Genomic DNA, 11,681 nt, shown 5'->3' with positions numbered 1-11,681 from the left:
TATCTTTATTAAGGCGCTGATCTATTTACAGGTGCATGAGAAAAGAAGGAAAAACACAATATCGGATTGTGAAATCTTCAGCATTTAGATTATTCCATCTTTTACAAAAAATATCTAGAAAAAGGTCAGTAATTCAAATCATTGCTTCCTTGTTTCTATAAAAAAACGACAACTTTAGGTCTTATTAACGTATCTTTACAGAACATCCGTTTTCTATTACTCCACTTTTTCATGAACGAACGAACATATGGAAAGAAAGTAAAGGGATGATTAGTTCCTTGTAAAATGCTAGCTACGTGTAGTCTACTACCCCCCAAAGGACGAACATTTGCTCTTGTCGACATTGTAATTCTGCAAAAAGCATCTCATTGACCTTTTTACTGGAGATCTCAAAACTTTCGTTTTACAGTATGCACCACTGCAATACTTGCTTGACTGTGTGAATCATTATGTGTAAAGGTAAAGAATGTCTATAATACAACACTTTCATTAGCCAATAGATAAATTTCGACGAAAGTCTACTACCAATTCAATACTTAAGTCAAAGCAAAGAAGCTATAATAAGTTTCATGATTTTTCAAAGTATATTTCATGGTATTGTTTTGTAATTGGCATTTCAGTAATAGTTTTAACCACCGTAACTAAATTGTCGAGCTCTGATATCACCTTAACTAGATGGTTCAGTTAAAATGTCCTACCTTCCTTAGTTATATCTGCTACAGCCTTTAGCGTGTAGCATCGGGTTTCTCCGTTTTTTTCTAGAAAAAAAATCGCAGAATGTGAATTGAAAAGACAAAAACAACAACAATGGCATCATTGAAACAACGCGTTTACTTCTGCATAAATTCAAACTATCTCTTATTGAAAGTTTACGGAATACTACGACAACTTAACTAGATCAGCATTTGTAAATGCAGGATTAATGCAATATCAAACATTTCTCGTAGAGTAAAAGGTAGGGCATATGGCAAATATATATTTTTATTCACGACATTGTTAATATAATTCAATAAAGAATGAAACAAAGTTCAAGCCGAATCCCATTAAGACTGTGCAGAACTTGCCCTGGGAGTGTAGCTTGAAAACACAAAGTTCTTGTCTCCTCAACAGCTGCTGTGTATGTCAAGTCACTCATACAACTTCTCGGCTGATACTCTGGTGTAAAAATCAGGTTTCCACTATCGTGACTCATACTTGTTTATATTACTTTTTGGCTGTAAAGCAAAACAAAATCCCGAAATGAGATGTAAATTGTGCTTAGTTTGAAACATATTTTTTTTATTATTTAATTACATTGCATGTCAGATCCGTCCCTTGGATTTTCATCATTTGTTTACGTATTTAAGACCATATTTCGCTGTGTTCTTGGATATCATGTGCCTTTACGCATACACGTCAAAACTAGTAAATTGTATAATAATAATACAACGAACAATTTATAATTATTCAATATATTTATAATTAACGCGTAAGCAAAAAATATGGTCTAAGAACTGTTTTCGTTTACGGTTATACAATTATTTGTTTATATGATATTTGCCATTTTTCTACTATTTTCTTGACTAAGCAAACACAGTAGTATCTTAAGCTACAGTTATAGTAATAAAATAAAAATTATGCTCCATAAGGTTTCACTATAAGCGTCTTTAAGAAAGCACTCTCAGAATGCATAGATTTTTACCATTTTCCTGGAACGCCAAAGTCGTCTCCTTTGGTAGAATATAAATCAAGATAGCACGGCTTCTTTATTGTACAAAGTAACGTTGAATCTTTAGGAAGTGTTAGATTGACAAAATGTGGTTTGGACTGTAATAAAAACAGAATTTAACTTTTCCTGACCATCAAAAAAGCTTGAAGTAATTCATTATATAAACGTCTTACATGTTTTTGCCAATACCTTACCTCTTAGGTTTTTACTCCAGTGCATTTTAATCAGGTCTTACATTGACAAGCCACCGCTTTCTAGTTTCATTGCGTTGATGTATATCTTGATATGCTGTTAAGTAAGTGAATGTTTTAATGAACTCTTGTAGAAAGAAGGACATGAGCATATTACTGTGATATCTTTGTTATTTATAACGTATGTAAATAGATGAGAGGAATATATTCAATCTAAGCCTCCGATGGTTAAGGTTTTAACACGTGCAATATGACCACCAGTCTGTTTGTCACTTTACACCTGGTCTATTGCTTTTTCTCTTCTTTGTCAATAGTATGCCTTTATTTGTTTGACGTAAACTAAGTAATTGTCTGTTTCAGGATGCACATACTAGTAGTGTAGATATTTTATCGACCTATCGGTTCTTGTTTCCTACCCATCACTTCAGTACATCTTTAGATTTATTAACTATTTACAAGATATCGTGCAACTGTTTATAATCGAATGCAGTAAGAGAAATTCATAAGATATCATGTTGTATATGCAAATACCTACCTAATTTACCACAACACTAGTTTGAACAAAAAAAAAACGAAAACAAACAGACTGTTGCTATAGAGTTAATACTAAAAAAGTTTTCGACGCATTATTGGCTTGATGCTGACTTGAAGCCCTGATATAAACAACTTTGTCATCTTTTTTTGTTGTAACCAAAATTAGTTATGCACTACAAATTCTACTATAAATTCTGACATGTTGATAAATCAACGTTTTTATTGTTATCAGACTATATTTATAAGAAAATTAATTTAGACATAGTTCAACTTTAAAATCAGTGCTATCACAATACGAAAACATTTTAATTACCTTATAACAGCTTGCATTTTATAATTCACTTACCATATCTATGTGTACTTCGGCATCATCTACAAAATCGGAAATCAGTATTATGAATTACGAAAACAAACTGCTTGAATAAAGAATCAAAATACGCCGCTAAACCACAGAAATGCTTACAATACTCGGGCATCCGTGGCCGAGTGGTTCAGGTCGCTGACTTCGTATCATGTGTCCCCACACCGATATAAGTTCACAACCTCTCGAAAAATACTTTCACTTGAGGAAGTCACCAACTTGCTTCTGAAAGGTCGATTTTTCTACTTAATGCTTGCCTACCTATCATTAAATATGGTCCAGAGTGACACCTTTGGGTTTTCCTCCACCGCCAAAAACAAGAACGCCGCAATTATGGTAATCAGCATAGCCCAAGGAAACATCTGGACTAATTAAAAAAGAATATATCATTGCTTATTATATATTGTAACTGAAAGATCTTATGAACCAGGTATTGCGTAATGTTATTTTCTTCTTCCTGTCTTATTTCTAATACAAGATTCTATTCTATCACCACTAAGGGTAAATGTTGACGTACGACAAACGTTCAGACACGTGTTGCGCAGGTTCTAAATTGTGGTGATTGTGTTACGGTTATAATCTGGATTATTAAAAAGCTTTGCGTCATGATCAAAAGCAAATTTAACCAAGTAATTTGTAACATATTCATAAATATTTTGTTAACTGGTCATTACATAGTAATCAGTTGATCTGATTTCTTAAACTCTGGAAAATAAGTGAGCGTCACAAAAATCTTAAAGCTATAGAATTTAAAGTTGGTTCTAAAATGAGCTTACTGTTGTCCAACGGCTGTTACTACCTCAAACGGAATGACACAGGTCTGACCAACATTACAATTAATTTCTGACGGAATACCCAGATCTCCAGTGAAACTCTGTAAGAAATACATATAAACTATAACTGTGATAAAAAAAAAACAACAGTCCAACGTTGTCCTAAACTATTTAGCATGTTCTGATTCACATATTCGGACACAGACATAATTCTTTGACGTTTACCAAATCGATCGCTATACGTGAATGAATTATTTACCTTGCAATTCAGAGTGCATCGTCGATTAGGATTTAAAGGGGTTTTTTTTATTTGTACAATAAATAGTTGAAAATTCCCTGATAATGTAGCAAGTACGAATGCCCCTCGGAAAGCTCAGTAGGAAGGGAACACGGCTAAGTATCGGGTAATTACGAGTTGCGCAAAGAAAGATTCTTCCCTAAACTCTTGTTCATTACTGACAGAGAATATGCCGGTACTGCTACAATATCCAGTTAACTGCCCGCTTTGAACTCGGATAATTCGATCACCACCGAACGCTTGAAGTCATTGTCCGGTCCCGGCAAAATCACTATACATAGTACACTGTTTGACCACGGAAAATTCTACCATCGATAACTCGATTAACGGTCCCGGCGGACGTTTTGCAGAGCATTTCACACTTTTCCCTCAAATTGAGATATGGTGCTTAAAGGTAGCGTTGTTTGCGATAACTACTTAATCTTCTGATTGCATGATTAATAATTCGATCTTCATTCACTGTGGTGTTTTTAATCATGAATGAAAATTGTAGTTTGAAGCAAAGGAATGTTTAAATTAATACACTTAAAAACCCCTCAAACCGTCGTATAAATTAAGCTGTGTTATGCCAGTTATTACCTGCAAAACTTTAGCGAGTATATAAGATGCCTACAAACATGTCCTTGCATATAAGCTGGGTTTTTACATCATGTCTGACTTTTTATTAGTGCCTGTGTAACCATGGTATACCGTAATTATGTTTTCAGTCTGAGTAAAATAATGTAAAATATTTCGTTTACGTCGATTTCTAATCAACTGAGCTAAAATAGATTTTGTATTGTACTGAGAAATAATATAGTTATCATCTTTCAATGAAGTTTATACTTGCAATACTTGTAGCATTTTACGGCTTTGATTTAAAGAAGATTAAAGCGCATGCGAAACAGATGTCTTTAGTCAAGTAACCAGACACAAATTTTGGTAAATAAAATGACACAAAACCTCGATAGCTTTACAGAGAGTTCCAGTTTAGTTTTGTTACATGTAGCGTATTGTAATGTTTATGTTTTCATATTGTTTAATCGAGAAATACTATTGTACAGAACAGAGAGCATGTATAAAGGTATATAATTTTATAAAGATATAGCCTCATTTAGATTGAAATTTAGGCTGGCATGCTTCATTAGGCTTATAGTCATGTAGCCATTAAAATTACATAATAAAATTAATTGAGAAACATGCAACGAAAGACTACAGGGAATTCAAGATAAAACATCCAAATGAACAGCGAACACTGCTTGACGACAACATGTTGGTGTTCAAACAAACGGAATGGATAACCAAGTATATATCTAACAGCAAATACCAAAAAAGAAATGAAGACACTTGTAAATGTGAATGTCATTTTTACGGTCAAATAAAAATCAACAAATATACAGTCCAAATAGTTGTTTAGCGCTAAAACAAGTTACGATCAGGACTAAAATCGACATCATGTATACGAGAACTTACTTGTGAATGCGTACTGGCCACTGGTGATGTTCCTCCTGCTGAAAAACGGAGTTAATTATTTGCTATAATAAACTCTAATATACGTTGTAAAACCGAAAATTTAATTTAAAGTTCATTATCTTCAAACATTAATATATTACCATATTTAGTTAGTTTAAATTAATTCATTTAAACTCGGCTGTGATGAAAATTTCAATCTTATTTGAAGCACTCAGGACTCTTCTTCCTCGAAAACAATAGGGATGTCATATGAGGTGTGGTTGTGATCGAAGTGGGACCCGAAACCACGACGTCTGGCTTGAGCGGCATTCACTTTAACCTAGAGGTCACTTATTAAAGTTATAATTTCATAACATAGAAATCGTTTAGTCAAATTTAGGTGATTTGTGTCGCAAAAACAAATCTTACCTCCATCACATTTTTCTCCAAAATAGCCTTTCTTACAAAAGCAGACAGGATTTTTAGGAATATGACCGTCACAAAATCCGCCGTTTTTGCATTCTATCAACTGGCAACCCTTGTTTTCTGTAAAATAGTTAAAGCTAGTTCAGTTTATGGGTGCTCGAAGAACAGTCAAAACTACTGCCGGGGTACCAGGTGGCTAGATTTTATCACTATTGCCGTAAGGTAACATGCCGAGATCAACATATTTGGATGTTGTCCCCAATACTGAGGGACAGTGCTCTTGTAATTAATCTCAAAATTTACTTGAAATACTATCAATTTTTTTTATATATATTCATAAAATAAAAAGAAAATAATGAAATAAAGCGACTTCCAGTCCACAGGAGTTAAGACCAAATGTTCCGTATATTTCAGTCGTGTGAAGGCACCTAGGTAGAACAAACGTCCTAGTGCAAATTAGCACCAATGCTCAAAATACAGAGGTACAGTAAAACGACTTAAACCATCCGATCAAAGAGACCTTGCCGCCAAGATACATGCTGATGAAGAGAGCCTTTATTGAACTTGTCGAAACTCTTTCCGTGCACAACTTATGAACGTGTCGAATAACATTGCTTATATGCATAAAGAAAAACGAGCCTGTAGTATTTATGAAAAGATAAAGGCTGTGTGTTCAATTTTTGTTTAACCTTAACCAACCATGGGTTTTGTCGTAAGTTAATAAACATTTCTAAGACACGACACACTAATAACAAACCTTCTACCTTTGCCTTCGATACCACATTGACATCAAAACAACGACTTTCTCCGGTCACTGAGGTCCTAAAATGATCTTTGTCAGGTCTTCATCAGGATACACATTGAGTGTATTTGAAGCTTATATATTAAGATATATACTATATGGTAGTCGTACATGAGACGCCTTAGATCTGACAATGAAAAGTGAACAAGCAGCAGTAATAGTACAATTCGACTGTTCACAGTGTAATACAGACAATGTGATAAAAGACAAATAAGTGACGTATATCAGCTAACAGAACAGAACAGAAATTTTATTAAGTCTAATGCATATAGGTAAGGCGTAAAAAATTGTTTCCGGAAACATGCTAAAAAATAAGGTAAGTAGGTCGGTAATCTTTTTTATTGTGTGACTTTTCCGAAATTATCTTTGTGTCAAAAATGAATACATATAAGGGGTTATGCTTTTAGAGCATCAGTAGTTGATTTCTAACATCACTGACCTAGTTTAAAGAATAAAAACTGCAGTTTTGCAACGTTTTGTTAAGAAGTTGAAAAAAAATCCCCAAGGCCCTAAAACATTTAGTGTCGGGCCAAACATTTAGGGTAGGTCAAAATACCGGAGACAAACAATTTTTTACGCCTACAATCAAAATCGTTCTATATCAATGTGATATTATATTAAGAAAAACGACTTCCTACTATAATTACACACATCAAGCGAGGGGCATGCACAACTCAATAATAAAGTAGCTATAATAAAATCTACATGAAGATTCTTTGGAAGCACAGAATGCGACACAATAAAATAATTTCAATCTCAGTTTCGCGTAATCTGCTCATGAAAGGTATTGAAGTGTGTCATACTCGTCAAGCACCCTAACACCGGCCTAAGCGGAATTCTTCTATAACTCCGGTATAAAACAGGTTTGCGAAACTACTGAACCGACTGTTTTCAAATTCTATATACAAAACATCATAGGGCAGGTAACGTAACTTTAGTTATATTATTATCAAAGCTTTGACAATATGGTGACAACACTAGTTCTGCTATTTAAACAATGTAAAATACTCGAGCTTAAAATACAGAACCATAATTGAAAAAATAAATTCATAGGGTAAGCATACACACTATGTCTCTTCTTGTTTAAAATTTAACGGAATGATTTAATGTATACTGTGGACTACGCCAGGATTGTTCCTTGACACCTTTACTTTTTGATTATTCCAAGCACAAATAAAAGATTTGAACAATATGCATTTTACTACATGAAATAATGTTATATCAATTGCTGAAAATGAACATGCATGATTTGCAATCTGTGTTGGATATATACTGAAAACCCCCGCTTTAAAAACGCAACACATTTTCATGTTAAGCCAAAAATATTGTGATATTTGAAGCAATCAATTTGATAACAAAATAAACATAAACCTGTTTTGTATGGTTTCTTATGTTTATTTTCGTAAGCATTCATGCGCGTGTAAACGGAGTGAGAAATTTAGGGTTTATACAACGAGTTCAGTTCCATAATAAATTCGATGTGACATGTGAGGTCAAGGTTGATGAAAATCCTTACTCTGTTAACTGTCGGTCCTAAAAACATTCTTTTCGACACGCGTAGTGTCGGCTTTTGCAGTGTAAACAGAATTGAATATACGACAGAAAAAGGAACTTTGGAATACCATATTCTAACGGGTGTTTGTTTGAATACAACTTCTGAAGTTTAAGACGAAACAATTTTGCTAAATATTTTTCCAAAGTGTTCAAAACTTTAGATTCATTTTTGAAACTGGTAAGGACACAACATGAAGGAGATCTCTTCGGTTTACACCTGTAATCCATTATTCGTAAGCACGATAAAGACTGTTTTGACCTTACAAAAAACCAGTAATTAATGAAGAGTACTTAAAGCATTTTGATGAAAAAATTTTCGCATATGATCATCATATTTGGAGAAATTCTTATCTTTCGAATTTTATCTTATTCTGAGATTTATTTATGTTGCAATTTGTTCTAATATAACATTCAATCATGCTTGCAAGCATTTCTTCGTTATGAATCTTTTATACATGATACAAAGTTTTTTAAAAAACAATGAATCAAACCTAAGCTTACAGGAGTTATTCGGAGTTTTGTACGTGTTGGGTTTTAAATGGGGCTGGGTGTACTTTTAAACTTGTGCGAGTTATTTCAATGACAGTCAATCGTATGAAAAGTACCATTTTTATTTTGTCCTTATTTATATGATAGATCTGCATTTAGTTTTGCATACTGTAACACTCAGCTGCAACTAGTGGGCCAATACACTTATACAAGTATTCTGCTTGGTGAGCATTAACTACTTAGTGTATAACTAAGAACGCAAACAGAGCAATATACTTACTGATTGTTAAATTAAAAGCTATTGACTGTCAGATCAAAAGCTATTGACTGGACTGTCAAATCAAAAAAGAAAACTATGGGGTCTATGTCATATGACAGTTTACTAAACCTGTATGACTCGATAAAATGGCCTGTTAATATATACGAAAGTGTCATTTGGGGCAATATATCGTTCGTTTTTTTATGGTTTCAGTAAATAATACCTTTTGCATCCCTTGATGGTGAAATGGCGTGTCAGTCACCACATGTTAATTCTTAAACCGTGATTTGTCCGTCAGCACCTGTGCAGGTTAATGAAAATGGATGCTTTGGGAAAAGAAAGTAGATATATGTAATATCAGTAAGCACTGACTTTATAACCTTGATTTACTGTTTTAACACAACTAATAGCACTTTTACAAGCTATGCGTTCTCAGAACACAATTAAGACAAACTATCTAATAGCAAGTGATGCTTAAATTTGAAAAGATGTGTAAGACTTGGCAATTTGAGCTTACCATATGTTTGGACATACCATATGTTTGGACATAACAGTCAGTGTGAGAGAGGCGTCTACATATTATTATCATAAAGTTACTGAATTAAATATACATGTAGCTGAATGGCATAACCTATTAAATAGAGATACAAGTTCCAATAGTAGAGCCAGAAACATTCTATCGAATTAATGTCCAAATTGATGGTTCTGTGAAACTGTTGTTTGCTTTAAAATACGTGGCGGTTGTTTTTTTTTTTTGTTTTTTTTTTGAAAATACAGATGTGGGTTTACCCCCATTTGACTTTGACTGACCGTTAAGAAAACCGACCCATTTAGAACGGAACTTGCCTCCAATAATTGAATCTGAAATGGTAAACTGAAATGCTACTTGTTTTATGGCTAGTTCTAGTTGTTCAAAGGAAATATCATGTGATATTTCTAGAACTAAGGTATATGTGATATCAGTGAGCACTGGATTAATACTTTTTTATTCAAACTTTCATGGCCCGTTTGTTACTTGAAATGACAATCATATAGACGTTAATTTCATCATACCAGTTTTGATGATAAAAATGTTTCCAAGATGAAGCTTAGACTTTTGTCTTTTATCGGCGTTATTTTCGTGTTTATAAATCAATTTGCACATTTACTAATACTTACCATAATGTAACAAAATGTCAAAATGTTGTAAATAAAACATTTTCTAAATTTTAAATCAATTGTAAAAAGTGGACCTAACACAAATGTTCATAATTTCTATGGGAAAATCACAAAATGATGGCATTTTCGCAAATAGAGGTTTTTTCTGCCATGTAAATTTTTACAAAACTTTGACAGTCGTAATTGCGCATGTCGTCTATAATATCAATACGGTCTAAAATATGGTGAAATTAAATATAAATGTTATATCTTATATGTTCTAGTAACGTTTATGGCTAGGTCTAATTAGGTGACATCCTCGAAATCACTAACATGTCCAATGTGTTGTCTTGATCACCAATGTGACATATATTTTATCATTTCAGTTGCTTAATAGTATTAAATTTCCGTATATTACTAAAAACAACAACTTACCTTAAAAATATAAGTCGTAGAAAAAATATATACTACAGGTATTTTTGACACTTTAATGAAAGAAAATATAACATTTTCAATTGTAAGGAACAAGTTTTATGGGATTTTTTTGCGAGTGAATCTAGGTTTGTTGACGGACCACTTTTAAGGAAAACGCGGAAAAATAGCTAAGATACAATATTTAACATATCCAAAACTGTAAATAAGGCATTCTGTAAAATAAATTGTGTGGTCATTTATTTTTATTTGTGTGGTAATACAATTCGTGATATAATGATGATTTTCTGCCTGTACGTTAACTTATCGTAGAGCGATCATTTGCCACCCACAAAAAGCGCATGCACATTAAAATCGAAACAACAGGGCAACCAACAATGTTCTACTTGTCATAAAATAAACTAACGTGTTTGTAAACATGGACGGTTCCAAACGGAAGGGGGTCCGTGCTCAAAAATATTGACAAAATACAATACATATCGTATATCCGTAACCCTGAACAATTTATAATCTGGGCCAGTCTATTTTATAAGTACAATAACATTGTTGACCCGTCTAAACGAGGAGTAAGTTCGCCTATATTTTCTATACCTATCAAACCGTGGTTATGCTTTAAATACATTTACACTGTATTTTGCTCTATTTACAAATATGTAAGAACTTAAAAACAGTGTCGTCAATATAATAATATTAACGATTTGTTTTAACTTTAATGAAATTAAGAATTCGTCTGAAACATACATAACGCTATTCTAATGATGTAACTATCAGTTTAGCTGTGCCATCAGTTTGTTAGATATATTGTTCTTTATTTGACGGTATCGTCATTGTTGTCAATATGTTTTTCTTAAACTATGTATTATGTGTATATATTAATTTCACGATTTAAGCGGCTGCCTTCTTGGAACATGGGTTTTTCCTAATTGATATTAACTCTTGTTTTGAGTGATCCTAAAGTTTATTTATGAAGTCCTTCATGTGAGTAATAAGGCATTTTTTTATTTCAAAAACACAGGTGTTATAGTGACATATTTATATACTCATAAATAAGAATATTTCCTGTTGAAAAGCGACCTAAACAAAAACTTAACAAACAAAACGGGTGAAACACAATGTAGGGAACAGTAGTGTTGCACTTGGAGGTGAAAAAATAAGTTCTTAATTTTGGTAAAAAAAGTATTTTTCTACATAGTAGAGTGCTTGAAATATAAGCAACTTAAGTGGTTTGCTGGTACTTGCATTGGAAATGTAATTTTTAAAGGCTGATAAAATGCATATTTTTGCTG

The 11,681-nt window shown here is 33.0% G+C and overlaps 1 long non-coding RNA gene across 1 annotated transcript; it reads right to left on the bottom strand.

Moving 5' to 3' along the window:
* Positions 1 to 3,571: 3,571 nt before the first annotated feature.
* LOC128555338 (uncharacterized) lies at positions 3,572 to 5,866 on the bottom strand. Its single transcript, XR_008369996.1, has 3 exons — positions 5,726 to 5,866; positions 5,318 to 5,355; positions 3,572 to 3,668 (listed from the first exon to the last, which is right to left on the bottom strand). It is a non-coding gene; the product is annotated as an uncharacterized LOC128555338 (long non-coding RNA).
* Between the last annotated feature and the right edge of the window lie 5,815 nt (positions 5,867 to 11,681).

This window comes from Mercenaria mercenaria, chromosome 1 (assembly GCF_021730395.1).
Source record: "Mercenaria mercenaria strain notata chromosome 1, MADL_Memer_1, whole genome shotgun sequence".
NCBI classification, from domain to species: Eukaryota; Metazoa; Mollusca; class Bivalvia; order Venerida; family Veneridae; genus Mercenaria; species Mercenaria mercenaria.
Note: the sequence above shows the minus strand (reverse complement) of the source record. Positions and strands in the feature narration are given on the sequence as shown.